General features: G+C 38.8%; 1 pseudogene; it reads left to right on the top strand.

The window, feature by feature from the left end:
* The first annotated feature begins 11,800 nt into the window (after positions 1-11,800).
* Positions 11,801-15,243, top strand: LOC111719165 (annotated as a pseudogene).
* The last annotated feature ends 1,401 nt before the right edge of the window (positions 15,244-16,644 follow it).

Here is a 16,644-nt window from a genome sequence, read left to right as displayed (position 1 = left end):
GATGTAGGGGAAAATCCAAATCATTCTGCAAATTTAGGATTTGCAGTATCATTCTAGTCTGCCCTGAAAATTCAGAATTCCAGGTGTTTCTCAGTCAAGGAAGTAACATTCGGATTGGCCTGATATGATGACTGAGCTTTGAAATAGCAAAGCTGGGAGAGTCTTGTATTGACAACAGCTGCAGCAGCAACAGTAACAACTCACTTTGTTGTATTTTGTTCACAATGTTTTTATTTTAAAAATAATTCCCTATGATTTAGGAAGATAGTCAGTCTGACAGAGATAATGGATGGATGGATGGAAGGATGGACAGATAGACAAAATTTGTGAGTTTGGGGGTGGGAGTGGACATGTGATTTCCTTAGGAGGAAACTGTCTTTACCAGTGCTGATTAGCACCTGCTCTTCAACAATATTGTTATATCTTCTTTCACGATTCCATGGACTATATCAACTCCAGCCCTTCTATCCTCCACTATCTATAGAAATCTGTCTGAATTCATATTTATTGTTTCCATGATACTATCTATCCATCTTTTCTCTATTATCTTATAAAATCATTTGAGATTCTAAACGGTTAGGGTCACATGATCATTATGGGTCAGAGATGGTCTTTCTGACTCCAATATAAACTCTCTTTACTTTATCATGTCGCCTCTCAAATATCATACTTCAATATTTTTAGTAATACCAATGATGATCAGCATGGATAATTTTAAGGTAGAAAATGCTTTATATATGTGATCTCATGTAATCCTCATAGTAGCCATGTGATGTTAGTGCTATTGTTAACCCCATTTTATAGCTAAGGAAACTGAAGCTGAGACAAATTAAGTGCCTGAATATGATCACACAACTATTAAGTTTCTCAGGAATATGAACAGGTCTTCTTGTTTCCAATTCTAGTGCCCTATATTACTACATCACCAAGATCCAAAGTTTCATTGGTGTGAGTATTCTTTCCCCAATCTCTTTCTCTCTCTCTCCCTCTAGATGGATAGATAGATGGATGGATAGAAAGAGATAGATGGATAAATAAATAGATAGACAGAAATAGAGATAAATGAATAAATAGACATACAGACAGAGATAGATAGGTGGATGGATTTATAGATAGAGAGATGGATAGACAGAGACAGATAGATATACTCCTTTCATATAGAAAGTAAAGGGAATTTCTAGGGTTGATTAATGAATGAATGATCATAACAACTTGATTTGATTGATACTAGGTATTCTGAGTTTAAATCTTTCATTATTCCATATTGACTCTCTTTTCAGACCTAATGATTGGTGCAAGGTGGGATTGAGATTGAGTTAAGTCTGTGCCAAGGTGACTCCTATATGATTCCTTACTGATGACTTGAGTATCTCAGGCTACATAGAGATTAGATCCATTGAGCATGTCCAATGGCTGAAGGAGGCAGATAGATAGAAAAAGAAGGAAGGGAGCCTACCTTATGTGGGTGTCAATGTGGGAAGAGAAAAGAAATATGTTGAGAGAGGAAAAGAGAGAGAGAGAGACAGAAAAACAAAGAAAAATCCTCCTATTTTGCAGACAGGGATGTTGAAGAAGAAAGAATTTAAATAACTTGCCTGAGTTACTCAGCCACATCTGAGTTCAGGTCTCTGCCTCCAGGTTCAATTCTTTACCCTCTGTGCTATCTAAGTGCTTGCTAGCTGACTTCAAATAAGTGTATTTTCCCCAACAAGAGAAAGAGGATTGGTTCCTGACTCAGAGGTCCTGGAATCAAATCTTATCACCACCACTCTCTTAAATAAGCCACTTAACCTTTTGGGGCCTCAGTTTCTTCACTTGTAAAATGAGATACATCATCTCTCCTCCTTAAATCCTCTGAGATACTCAATTACACACCTAAAATGGGAGATAAGATTGTGCACATGGGTTAAGGCCAGTTTCATAGAGGACTTGATACGGCAGGCCAAGAAATATTGGCTTTAGTCAGTCAGTAGGCAATGGGGAGCTATTAGAAGTGTTTGAATAGTGAAAGACTATTATTAGAGCTGTGCATTTGGGAGATCACTCTGCAGTCTGTCCAGGAAGGGGTTTAGAAAATGAGGGAGTTGGACTTATGGCCTCCAAGGTCCTCCTGGTTCTAAATCCCCAGTCCTTTGGCCTTGTCTCTTGGACCAAAGCAATAGTAGAATGAGGAGCTGCTAAGATATCTGGAAGAAGTTGGGGGAGGTTCAGGGCATCTAGAAGATGGAGTCTGACTAAGTAGAAGAGGGAAACGGCAGTACTCACCAATATCCAGAGAGCATCCTCGATGTTCAGAGATCCTCCAAGTAAAACAGGGGAAAAGATAGGAGAGGAAGACTCTGTTAGACCTCAAATAAGAGAAATGGGAAATTCAGTATAGGTAAACATGAGTAGAACTTTTGAGTAGAATGTCTATCTCTGCCTGTCTCTGTTTCTGTCTCTCTCTTTCTGTCTCTCTGTGTCTCTGTGTCTGTTTGTCCCTACCTCTCTTAGTCTCTGTCTCTGTCTGTCTCTCTTTCTCTGTGTGTGTGTCTCTCTCTCTGTCTCTCTTCATGTCTCTCTCTCTCTCTCTCTCTCTCTCTCTCTCTCTCTCTCTCTCTCTGTCTCTCTCCCTCCATAATTTTTTCTCTCCCAACAGCCACACTGACATGAAGTAAGCTCCCTTCTCTCTCTCTCTCATCCTCTCAAGGAGGGATTCTGGAATTGCTGATCATTTCTGAAAGGTTAACAAGGGAAGCTGGTGTGGGGGAGTGTGGAGGTATCAAACACCCTAGGCTGCATTCAGTTTGCAACACTCCCAAGTGCCATAGGAAACAGAAGAAAATGTCACTGGGAAATATTTAACAAAATTAATAAAAAATGCAATAAAACACAGATAACATTACATTTTAAACTGTTAATATGTAACCACAGGGATATTTATGTAGGGAATTTGGTGGCCCCTGTTTCTATTTCAGTTTGATGCCACTGTTATAGTGTAGAGATTTGGGAGCCGGGAGTCATAAAAAAAATAGGGTTCAAGTCTCTCTTCTGACACTGATGATGGTGTGATCCTAGGCAAGTCATTTAATTTCTCAGCATCTCCACACAATTCTGTAAATGGCAAAGCAAGTCCTGCAGAGCAGCATTAGTTATCAAGTGTTTATTCCCTGGAAGTTCCCTAAACCAATGAAAGCACAAATCTGGTCTCCCTACCTCACCAAAAGACAAAAAGAAGAGGAAAAGGGAAACTGATCTCTCTGAAGCAATTTCTGCAAAGGTTCCATGTAGGCCTCAGTCCTAGAATTCAAATATCTTCTCCCTAACAGAACCTGATTCTATGTTGCCTAAAAGGAGATGACAGGGGAAAGAGGTTTGATCTAAACATGAGATAGTCCCTGCTCTTCAGGGACAGGGCCAGAAATGGAATTAGGACAAGGAATTTGAACTGTAATCAATATAGGCAGAAAGGCCCACCTCTTCCATTCCTGAGTCCCTCCCTCCAAAGTTGAGAAAAAAAAAAAAACCCTACAGTCTTGGGAGAAGAGAAAGAATGTGTCCTTCCATAGATTCAGGAATTGCTTGATGAGCACAGCTCAACCCTAATTCCTAAGAACCTTCATTTAAATCTTGAATGTTGGAGAAATGGGGAATTTTTATCTAAGGGGAAAATACAGCAGAGTTTTGAAAACTGTAGCCTGAGAAAGCTTTCCCAGCCTTCATTTTGTTCTAAGATGGACCGGGTCTGGGGATATGCTATAAAGAATAATTATGTTAATAGCTAATATTTATATAATGCCTATTTTATGCACAGCATTGTGCTGAGTGTTTTACAAATATCACATTTGATACAACAACCCTGGGTGCTATTTGTTCATACTCATTTTACAGATGAGGAAACTGAGACAGAGATTAAGTGATCCCAGTCACGCACCTAGTAAATGTCCATCTGAGGCTGAATTTGAACTCTGGTCTTCCTAATTCCAGATTATCACTCTATCCATGGTACCACCTACAAAGATAACAAATTAATGCATACCTGGGTTAGGAGAACCTGGTCTGTCACAGTTCCTGGAGGTATAGCTGCCGATGTTGGAATCCAGCTCCGTGGCGGCCATGCTAGGAATATTGCTTGCAAACCGTCCTTTCCTCTTATGATATTCCCATGTTCTAGCAGCTGTCTGCAGGGATCAGGAGTGGAGGTTTGCATCCTACCCCTTCGATGTCTTCTGCCCCTCCTTCCCCCAACCCTAGTTGATATTCCTCACTTTTAATTTTCCCATTAGATTCTCTCTATGAATCACAGTAAAGGAATGGAGTTTCCCCACAGCTAGCATAGGCTGGCATTTCCGTCCTGTCTCCCACCCCCAACACACACACACACACACACACACACCAGAACCAGAAGTCTTAGAAAACCCTCAGTGGCTTCTTCATCAGTGTTTCAGCAACACTGCTCATCCTGTCCCACCCAACCTTTCTTTGAGCTTATTTGAGGTTCCCTAAATCCTTAATTTATTTTAGTTACACTCGTTTCTTCCCACCCCTCCAAAATCTGTTATGAAGACCAGATGGCCCCAAGTAAATTATTCACAGAATAGCCCCAGCCCTGAAAAGAGGCACAAGCATTTCAAATGCTACCTGGGCAGGGTCTCTTTTAGGGACAAGACTTTTCCCCCCTCCCCCCCAGGGAGAAGGGGTCTAGTTTCATTGGTTTCCATTTTGAAAATTTCTCTGAAACTGATAGGTTTTTTTAAAAGAGGATTATTTTTATCCCAAAGAGATTTTAAAGAAGGGAAAGGGACCTGTATGTGAAAAAATGTTTGTGGCAGCCCTTTTTGTAGTGGCCAGAAACTGGAAAATGAATAGATGCCCATCAATTGGAGAATGGCTGAATAAATTGTGATATATGAATATTATGGAATATTATTGTTCTATAAGAAATGACCAGCAGGATGATTTCAGAAAGGCCTGGAGAGACTTATATGAACTAATGCTCAGTGAAACGAGCAGGGCCAGGAGATCATTATATACTTGAACAACAACAATACTATATGATGATCAATTGTGATGGACCTGGCCATCTTCAACAATGAGATGAACCAAATCAGTTCCAATAGAACAGAAATGAGCTGAACCAGCTACACCCAGCAAAAGAACTCTGGGAAATGAGTGTGAACCACTACATAGAATTCCCAATCCCTCTATTTTTGTCCGCTTGCATTTTTGATTTCCTTCACAGGCTAATTGTACACTATTTCAAAATCTGATTCTTTTTGTGCAGCAAAATAACTGTATGGACATGTATATATATATATATATATATCATATTTAACTTATACTTTAACATATTTAATATGTATTGGTCAACCTGCCATCTTGGGGAAGGGATGGGAGGAAGGAGGGGAAAAATTGGAACAAAAGGTTTTGCAATTGTCAATGCTGAAAAATTACTCATGCATATATCTTGTAAATTAAAAGCTATAATAAAAAAAAGAGGATTCTTTTAAAGTAGGATCTGAAAGGAAGTCTCTACTGGGATGGTAGGGAGGAGTTATAACACTCTTAAACACTATTACTCAAATGGCATTGTCTTCATTTTTGGGGGTTTGAACTAAAAGGTTTGGACAGAGAGGGTAGCCTTCATTTTTTTTCTTTCATAGTTTTGACCATGACACTCCCCACCTGGAGAAATTTCACTGGCTCCCTAATGTCCATAAGATAAAACACAAACTATTCATTTTGGCTTGGCAAACCATGCTCCTTTACAATCTGGTTTCAATCTGGTTTTCATATTGATTTTACCTGACTCCTCTTCATGAACCCTCTATATTCTAGTTAAACTGACTTACTTTCCATACCCTTGCATCCCTCACTCTCACCCCTATGTCTATAACACCCTTCCTTCTCATGTCAGCCTCTGGTAATCCTTAGTTCTTTTCCAGGATCAAATCAAGAGCCACTTTCTCTAGGAATCCCTTTCTAATCCTTGCCCCATTCCCCCCCACTCCCCACCTCTTTCGTATTTTGTTCCAGATTGCTTTGCATTTAGTTGCCAAATATTTTGTATTTACTAATCTAAGTACACAGTGTTTCCTACTTATAAAATGCAATGCCTTGAGGGCAGCTGCTGTTTCTTCACGTTTTTGTGGACCAATCCCTGGAACAGTGTATTGTGATCAATGAATGCTTCTTGACTAATTGAATAAGCAGTTGACTGATTTGGATAATTCTGGTCGTGATACTCCCTGCCTAAGGACAAACAGATAGAAACAAATCCCAATGGAAACACATGCAGCTTCACACATCTTTCTAGATACACTTGGTGCAGTGCCTGGCACATAGTAAGTGCTTTATAAATCTTTATTGATTGATTGATTAATTGACTGATGCTATGTCCAGGCTTCTTCTACTTTGAAAGAAGTGAAACAAATTCAAAAAATTCTTTCTGTTGGGGCCACACCTTGTCCTTGACTGGTCTCCATGATGCCGTCATCCTGGCATTTTCTCTCTCCTTGGTCCAGTTCAGTTCCAGTCCCTGCCCTCCTTTTCCTTTTCCTTCCCCTCCCTCAGTTACCAACCTTGTTCCAGGGCAGTAGAAGTGATGGTGGTGGGAGGACATAGGCAGCTTTCAGGACTGGGGCTTGGGTATGTCAGGCCCTGAAGATCTGGGATCTGTTTGCAAAAAGTTCTGAAAGGAATTATTTCATTCTGTTAGTTTTTGCAAATGGATGTCTCAGGGCAGAAACTGCAATGTGAGAATGTGTGTTCCACCCTTACTTTCTCAGATTGCAGTTTATATCACCTCCTTATCCAAGAATCTGATCTTCTCATTCCTAGAGTAAGCCTGTCATCCAAGCTGATCCACTTTCTGGTCCCAACCTCCCTTCCCAACCTCACCTCTCGCTATTTCCCTTTCCCAACTCTCCTCTTAGACCTTTATTCACACTTTCCACTCCTACCAAATCCCGCCTATGTAAAATTCTTTAATTCCTATTTTCCAAACTGAAATGTCTCCTTTCTCCTGTGAGTACTACCTTTTTTCTTCAACAAGATGGGAAGTTTTATGGGGACAAGAACACTTCATATAAATCCTTTTATTCTCCATATATCATTTGGAAGCTATAAGTCCAGATCTCATAAGAAGGTCCTGAGGAGACACCCCACTGCCACTACAGAGCAAATGGACAAATGGTAGATGCTGAATGTGGATTTATTTATTCAGTCAATATATCTAATAATAATGATTCACAATGAGATAGAGAGACAGCCTGCTATGGTGGATGGAGAACAGGCATCCATACCAGAGAAATCTGGGTTCAGTTCTGAACTCTGACACATCCTGGCTATGTCATCCAGGGGAAATCACAGAACTTCTTCATGCTATTAGGCAAATCTATAAGATTGTAAGTTGCAGAGAAGTCATTGGTCTGCATTAGTGAAGAGAGTTTTCTTACTGGAAATTCCTTATACTAATGAAATCATAGCTTTGGTTCTCCTGTTCTCTCCTCCCCCCATTCCCCATCCCCTTCAGAATACATCTCAGAGACCATATCATGACTCAAATGGAGGGATTTACAGATGGAGAAACTGAGGCCCAAGGAGGGAAAATAATTTTCCTAAAATTTCCCAGGGGGTGAGGGTCAGAGAAGAGATTTGAGCCCAACTCCCCTGATTTCAGGGTCATTGAATTTTCTATGGTACCATGATGCTCCCCACTATGTATGAGGCTGTTTGTGTATGAGTACATGAATGTATTTGCACATATGCCAGTGAGAGAGTCCCTTTTCGGGTGCCTCTAGTGTTGTTTATCCCTAGTAGTTCAGTGATAGGAGGCCCCCTTTTATCTGGGGAACCAGTGCGGAGGTGATGGGAAGATTCAGGGAAAGCCAGAATAGAGCCTCCCAGGATTAAGACATCAGGCACAGAAGGGGTGGCAAGAGGGAGGTGGAAATGCTGTTTTATTGTTTCCTAGGATTTAGTCTTATTTCCTGCATGCTCAGTGTAAAACTCTCTTGCTCTACAGTGGCAGTGGGGGAGGGGTCTCCCCAGAGCCTTCTTATGGGATTTGGACTTATTGCTATATGGCCCCCAGTGACCCAGGTGGGGAAGACAGGCTGGGAAGGGGACCCTGTATATTACTTGTCTTTATTGCTTTCTCCTTCAGTTTGATTGCTGAGAGAGGCCAGGATCATCTCCCAGGTTTCCCCTTCCCCAACTCTGCCCCCCAGTACTTCTTCCTGCAGCACCAAAGACATCAACCCCATTTGTCTGGGTCTCCACACCTACAAATCCTGGGACAGAAGAAGGCCTGACCATCATATTTCCCACAGTCTTCCACACCCACAGCCCCTTTCTGTTCCATTCGATGTCCTTTTTCTAGCCAAACATTTCCAAACTCCCCTCTCTCTTTTCTCTATTCTGCAGTTGGGCTCCTGTCACTTCCTATACACATTCAAAAAGTTCACCACAGGTTAATTTTCTTCCTCCTTGAGAACTCCCTTAGCATTCAGCCCTATGGGTCAGCCCCTTCTTGAATTCTTCCCCTAGGATTTCCTGACATGACTTTCCCTCAATTCAATTAAATTTAATTCAATCCAACAAAGACTTATTAAATGCCTACTATGTACAAAGCACTGTGCTAGGTACTAGAGGTACAATATTGAAATTAAGTAGGCCCTGCCTTAAGGGGTTTTTCAGGTGTGACGTGCAAGTAAGTATTTTCAAAATATATTCAAAGTAACACAAAATAATTTGAAGAGGAAGAGGGAATTAATGACTGAGGGAATTAGGAAAGACCTTCTATTGAATTATCCTTGAAGGAAGCTTGTGATTCTAAAAGACACGAAAGTGTGTATATTAGAAATGGACCACCATCTGGGCAAAGGCAGACAGGAAGGAGATGAAATCTCTAGGACGGGGAATAGTTAGCAGCCCAATCTAAATTTTAAAAAGTGCAGAAGAGAAAATGGAAAAGATTATGTGGAGATCTTGTTGTAGAAGGCTTTAAATGCCAGTTATGTCTAACCTGTCTGATTGGTCTCTCACTCTTGCCTCCTGACCTGTGTGGGTGCTCCTAAAGATTCCGTCTCTCACCTTTTCTGTTCTCTCCAACCTTTCCCTCCATGAGCTTATACACTCCCTTAAAATAAGATACTTACATCCAAATCTCTGTCAATGGAGCCGCTGCCCTGACAGTTACTAGGGAGTGAAACTCTGGAGAATGGATAGAGACTCATAAGGAAATCAATGTCTAAGTTCTAAGCACTAATGTCTTAGTGCCTGTGTATTAGATGGCATCATCTATAAAATGAGAACAATAATAGCACCAACCTTTCAGTATTCATAAAGTGCTTAGCAGAATGCTTGGCACTAAGCATTATATAAATGTTGGTTGTTATCATCATCATCATTATCCTATCCTGGACAAAGCAGGAACACAGATGTGGGGAAATAGGAACATCCTATTTAAAGATTGTAATGTTCTTCTCTCAAATGTAATGTTCTCTGGGACCAGGTTCCTTGGGGGGTCTCTGGAGGCAGCCTTCGTTTCAGTTCACAGTAATAATCACCTCAAATGCAGCCAGGGGTTAAAGTCCAAATCCTTTATTGTCTCTTTCCAAGTCATGTCTCCTTTCCTGGGGCTGGTTAGCTTTCTTAGAGACCTATGTCTCTCCTTGGTTCCGAGAGCTTGAGCTCCTGACGCCAATCTTTGTGTTCTCTGCTTCTGTCAGCTTCTTGAGATCCTCCTGAATGTGTCTTGGTTTCTGTGGGGGAGGCAGAAGGACCACCACCATGGTCTCTGTCTCCCAGTTCTGCATTCTGGCTGAATTTGTCCGAGCTTATATCCTCTCTGTGATAGTCATTCTCCTCCTTCTCCTCCATTCTTCTCCTCCTCCTCCTCCTCCTCTTCCTCCTTCTTTTTCCTTCTCCTCCTCCTCCTCCTTTTCCTCTTCCTCTTCTTCTACTTCTTCCTCTTCTTCTTCAACTGTTCTAGTCATTCATTGACTAATGATGTTATCTTTAAAGCCATCTTTTGTTATGGGCCAAAACCTGAAACAAGGTGCTAAGTCAGTGGAATTGATAGACAATGGTTATCTAGTTTAGCCTGTTGCTGAACAGTTCCCTAGTTCAGTACACGTACTTAGTAGTACTTACTATAGTTCCACAAGATTCACACATAATATATGTGATAGTCATTGATTTTCCTCCTATTCTGTATCCCCTCTTTCTTCTCTTCCATGATTCAGCTCCATAAGTTGTCCCCTCCTCATTCACTTCCTTCTCATAGAACTCTCTCATGTTCATTTCAAGAAAAGCATAGGGTTGTATCTGGTGATGTGCTGTTCAAACTGGCACAGAAGAGTCAATTATTAGATTTTTAGGGTGAGCATTTATACCTCAGAAACCAGCAAACATTAATTTATTATTTATTGGTTGTCCAGACTTAATTGGTAGAGAAAATGTTAAAAATGCAGATTGAATCTAAGGGGACATCATGAGTACATGCCCTCCCCCCCCCCCCACCTAGAGCTGGTTGTTAAACATTTAGCAGCACATCACTGTTATAGTAGATTATAAGGAAGATATTAAGCATTCATATAGTTCCTGTTGGGTGCCAAGTATCATGGTAAGTACTTTACACATATTATCTCATTTGGTCCATTTGCTCAGTATGAGTAATAGTGAGCAAGAAAAGATAATCAACAAAGGCTAGTATGACCTTGGGCTTCATTTGAGTGTCAGTCCTTGAGAGAGAATAGTGCAACAGTATTCACCCTCCATGCCTGGAAGTTTAGAAGTTTACTTTTGAACACATTTCAGTAAGGATTCTAACAGACTAGAGAGTATCTAGAACAAAGCTTCTTCTTTTAAATAATTTAAATATTTTATTTTTCTCCAATTATGTGTAAAAACAATTTTAACATTCTTTTTTTAATTTTGAATTTCAAATTGTCTCTTTCTCCCTTCACATTGAGAAGACAAGTAATTTAATAAAAATTATACACATAGAATGAAGGTTCTTAAGCTTTTTTAGTGTCTTGAACCCCTTTGGTCCAGTGAAACCAATGGATTCCTCTGTATAATGTAAATGCATAAAACCACATATATGGGATTAATATTATGTTGAAATAGAGTTATCAAAATATTTTTAACAAGTTCATGGACCCCACATTAAGGCCCCCTCATAGAAGAAGGCAACTAGGTTGATCAAAGAAGCAGAGACCCAGCAGAGCTATAACTAGTGATTTTGGTGTTCTAGTGTTGCAGCTTGGGGCCAAACCACACTAAATAGTTCCAAAAATGTGCCCCCTCCAATCAGCTGTGTAATTGAACATGTGAAAATAATACAAGAAGGAATTTCAAAATGGCTTTTCAGTGTCAGATTCATAATGTTCCCTACCCTGGGGATGTCTACAGTATCTTTGCAGATCAGGGTGATTGCTGCCTCATTGTCCAGACAACTTAACAGAAAGTGAGTAGAGTTTTGAGTATAGACAGACTGGAGAACTTGAATGGATATGACTGCAGTTTCATTGCAATGAATAAAGGGAATAAATATGGAAAGCAGTTGCTTTTTGCTAGAATTTCTGGAGGGCGGTGGAATAGAACTGAAGTCCTGCTAAAGGAGAAAGGCCATTCGATATAAGTCAAAGGACACAATTGTGATCAGGAGTCAGGAACGAAGTTCAAATCATGGCACTGCCACTTCCTTTTTGCCTATGTGATCTTGGGCAAATCACTTACCATCTGCTCTTTATCTATGAAATGAGAAAGTTGGACAAGATGACCTCTAAGGATTTTCAAATCTAAACGTATGATGTCTTTGATAGGTACATTGGGGATTATCTAGTGCAATTATGAGCTTTGGAGTCTCATTATCTTTTCACTCCACCAGAGGGAGTAGCACAGAGATTATTCCTCATCTTTGGGGAGAAGGATTGCTGCTTGGGAAGGTAGATTGGAGAGAAGGCAGTTTATTGGAAAACCAGAAGGGAAAAGAAATCCCTGAGGAAGAGATCAAAAAGGTGAGTGGGGGAGTAAATCAACAAGATGCAGAGATCACAGATATGAAGCTGAAAGGAAACTGAAAAGTCATCAAATCGAACTTTCTTGAAGATAAATGAAAGAGTAGATTAAGGGAGGAAGTCATCCTCAGGGAAATAAACTCTAATCAAGGATGTTTACAAATATTTGTAACAGTTCTTTTTTGCAGTCTTAAAGAATTAGAAACGGAGGTGGTGTCCATCTATTGGGGAATGGCTGTACAAGTTAGGGTAGAGAACTATGATGGAAGGCTATTGTGCCATAAGACATGATGAAGGGAATAGTCTCAGAGAAACCTGGGAAGACTTTGAATTGATAAGTGAATGAGTGAAAACATGAGAATTGTTTATGTAATGATAAAAATATTATAAAGACAAACAACTTTGGCAAAGTTGGGAATTTTTATCAAATACAAGAACCAACTAATTACAGCTCCAAAGGAACCATAATAAAACAGAGAGATGATAGACTCAGTGTGCAGATTGAGGCTTATGTTGTTTTTTTAATTCTGAACTTAAGAAATAAAAACAAATATTTTCATAACAAAGTGGAATAGAAAAAAAAGAGGATTGCACCTGAAATTGTAGAGCTATTATGTACAACTTGCTATTCCTTTTAAATATATAACAAAATTATCATGTAACTTTCTTTTCTTCCCTCCCTTCCATAGTTCCCATTAGACACACATACATACTCCTATGTATGCATGCAGATGCATCCAGATCTTCTTTCATGGAACCTTGGTTTGTTTGTTTGTTTGCTTGGGGTGGAGAGAGAATTTGGACAAGGTCAATATGTAATTTGTAATGCATGTTTACAATAGAAGAGAAAAGTATTCTACCCTCCCTTTTTATTTTGTTTATTTTTATTTTTAAATGACATTTATTTTTCTAAATGTATGCAAAGATAGTTTTCAACATTCACCGTTGAAAACCTTGTGTTCCAAAATTTTCACCTTCTCCCCATTCTCCAAGACAGCAAGCAATCTGATCTTCCCCTTTTATTTTACAGATGAAAAAAATCTATCTAAAGCTCAGGGAGATTAAGGGATTTGCTCAAAGTTACATAGGTGGTTAAATGCTAATGGTGGAATTTGAACCCAAATCCTCTAGACTGTAGATCCAATGCTTTTCCCACTGTCTCTAAGTAAGATTTGGGGATTTGGGCATTGTAGAAGAGAAGACTTAGGAGTGAAATGATAGCTTTCTTCAAATATTTAGGGTTATCCTTTGGAAATGAATTAAACTTGTTTTGCTTTGCTCCAGAGAGAAGAACAAGAAGATACAGATGTCAGGAAAAGTTTTCTAGCAATTATAATTATCCATAAGTGGCACAAGTTGCCTTGGAAGATAGTAGATCCTGCCTTTCTGTAAATCTTAACTGAGGGGCCGGTGCCTAATTGAGGACATTTGCACAACTATACAAATACCTGTACGTTAACTAGATGACCTTTGAAATTATTTTTAAGTCTAAGATTCTATGATCTTCAATCTCTATTTTGTCATTGACTTTTCCCCCTTTGTGTACTAACATTCTTAGTTCCTTCCAGTTCTAAAAATAAATCTTTCCTTGACCTTGCTAATCTATCTGGCTATTATTCCTGGACAAACTTCTGTTAAAAGTTGTCTCTACTCTATGCCTCCACTTTGTCTTCATCCATTCTCTTCTCAACACTTTATAATTTTATACCACTCTATAGAAACTGTTCTTTCTAGTGTCATCAATGAATACAAAGGGATTCAATAATTCTGGAAAGTAATTTGTGACTGTCTTCCAAAAGTCAGTAAATCACACATTCCCTTTGATGAAGAAACTCCAAAGATATCAAAGACCCTGGAAAATAATCCAGAATATTTATAGCAGCATTATTCCTTGCAATCAAGAAGTGTTAACAAAGTAATGTCTATCAAATGGGGAATGATTGATCAAATTATTGCATATGAACATAATGGAATATTATTGTGAAAAACATGAAATAGGAAAATTTGGAGAAGCCTAGGAAGACATATAAATTGATGCAGATATATGTTCAAAATTTATATTATGACACTTCAAGGCAAGAGTTCTTAACCTTTTTGTATCAAAAATACCTTTGGAGATCTGCTGAAGTCTGTGGAACTCATCTCAGAAAATTATTTTTAAATGCATAAAATAAAATATGTAGGATTATGAAGTTTAAAAAAAATCCACCCCAAAACAAATCTTTCCATTTTGCTTTCTTCTAGCTCTGTCCATGGCATTTTAGAGATCCAGAGATAACACAATTGCAAAAATATTAAACACCTTTCACTTTCATAATATTAATAAAATTCATTCAAGATTTCAGAACCTAATGATTAGTATTAACAAACAAATAGCTTCCTACTTCTGACATTTGCTGATTATCTGGAGAGAAGATTTACAATATCTTGCACAATTCTTGACTTTTCTTCAGAAGCTGACTTGGCCACTGATGACTTTCAGCAGGCTTCAGAAGATGCAAGGAAGGAGGTTAACCAGTAGTTAATAGTAAATAAGTGATAGTAGGTAAATAGAAGATTTAATTCCAGAGCTGTTGGCTTGAGATGCAGTTCTTAGTCTGACTGAACTTGTGCTGGTGAATCCCATCTATTTTAAAGGATGGAAAAGAAATTTGATCAAGTATTTATATTGATGCATCATTTAGATTAAACAAGAAAGAAGCAAAAAACCAGCGAAAATGATATATCAGAAGAAGCTGCCCTGTGGTTACATTGGGAGGCTCAAGTGTTGAGTTATTGTTACAACTTCCTTGCAAGGACAAGGAACTGAGCATTATCATTTTGTTGACAGATAATATTGAGGATGACTCTACTGGCCTGAAAGAGATTAAAAAGCAGCTCAGTCTGGAAAGGTTGAAAGAATAGATACTACCTGAAAATCTGAATTCCAGTGATGTTCATGTATGTTGGCCCAAATTCAGGCTGGAAAACACCTATAACCTCAACTCAGATTTAACAGTCTGTCAGAGCTCTGTATCAGTTGTAAGGCAAATCCTATTTGGAATGCGAAGAACCAGAGATAGCTTTCTATATAAGATTGTCTACAAGTCTTTAGTAAAAGTGAATGAAGCAGCAGTTGCCCTGGCCTCTGTTGATGCCAAAGAAAGAATTCCCTGCTAATCATCCATTTTTGTTTTTCATCTTTCACAATCCTACAGGAAACAACTTATTCTTTAATAGATTTTCTTCTTCATAGAGACTCTGAAAGTGCAAAGCTGAGTAAAGAATGCTGAGATTTTCTCTCTGATTTATAAAATTGTTACATGGAATTTTCCCAATAAAAATAGCTATCCAGGAATGTTGAGAGAGAGAGAGAGAAAAAGAGAGAGAGAGAGAGAAAGAGAGAGAGAGAGAGAAATAGAGAGAGAGAGAGAGAGAGAGAGAGAGAGAGAGAGAGAGAGAGAGAGAATAACTCCACAACTGCAAGCAGAGACTGAAAGGAAAAAATGCATTTTCCATAAGGCCTACAGAAATACCTAAAAGAAATGAAGTAAAAAATTTAAAAATGAAATAAGATCTTAGGAGGAAAGAATTGGAAGAATATATACCTTCTAACAGAGAATGATCAGTTTTACCCAAGAAATGCACTCTCTGAAAATTAGAACAGATCAAACAGAAATCAGTAATGCCATGGGACAACCAAAAAATTAGAACAAAATCAAAGTAGAAGAAATTTTAAGGTATCTGCTATTTTTAAAAAAGGTGAAAATACTATATGTGATCCACATTCGGTCTCCATAGACGATGGCTTTGGATGCTGATGATTTTATCCATTGCAAGGTGCTTGCTATTAAAAATAACCAAGAAAACAGGCCAGAGTATTAATTTGAGATTCCCCCAAACTGCAATAAAAAACCTAGACCTTATTTCAAGGAGTCACAAATGAATGACGGTTTCATTAGAATCAAAAGGCAAAGCAAAAATAAAAAGAATCCACCAGATATCCTGGGGAAAAAATCTTCAAAAGGAGAAGTTTTAGGAATGTCATAACCCAAATCCAGAGCTTCCAGACCAAAGAAAACTTATGGCAAACAGCTGGAAAGAAAGCATTTAAGAACCAAGAATTCATAATCAGGATAATACAAGACCAAGACTCTTATAAAAGAGTAGAGGTCTTAGAATATAGTAATACAAAAGACAAAGCATAGAGACTTGGAACCAACAATAGTTTACCCTGAAAAGATAAGTTTATTCCTACTGGGGTGGGAGTAAGAAGAGGTCTCAAGTAATACCTGGACCAGACTCTTCCTGTTCATGGACTTATCCAATACTGGCCCTCTACAAGAGAGGATTTTCAAACATTTCTGGTGAGAGACCAGTGCTGAGTAGGAACTTTAAAATGCCAGTACAAGAATAGAGAGAAATCCAGAAAAGTAAAATTTGTTTGTGTTAATTTATTTAAGGGACTATATAATGATGAAGTGCTAAAATTCTAGCAAGTAAGTGTCCCTTCAGAACCTTAACATCTTCAAAAAGTGTTGATAGAGTTACAAAAGAAAAACAGTAGTCACAAGAATGGATTGACTCCATTTTGAGGGTTTTGAGAGGGAAAAGAAAAGAGACAGCAAAAGGAATACGCAAGCATAGAAAGGAGGGA

The sequence above is a fragment of the Sarcophilus harrisii genome, chromosome 2 (assembly GCF_902635505.1).
Source record: "Sarcophilus harrisii chromosome 2, mSarHar1.11, whole genome shotgun sequence".
NCBI lineage: Eukaryota > Metazoa > Chordata > Mammalia > Dasyuromorphia > Dasyuridae > Sarcophilus > Sarcophilus harrisii.
This window is presented reverse-complemented; position numbering and strand designations above follow the sequence as displayed.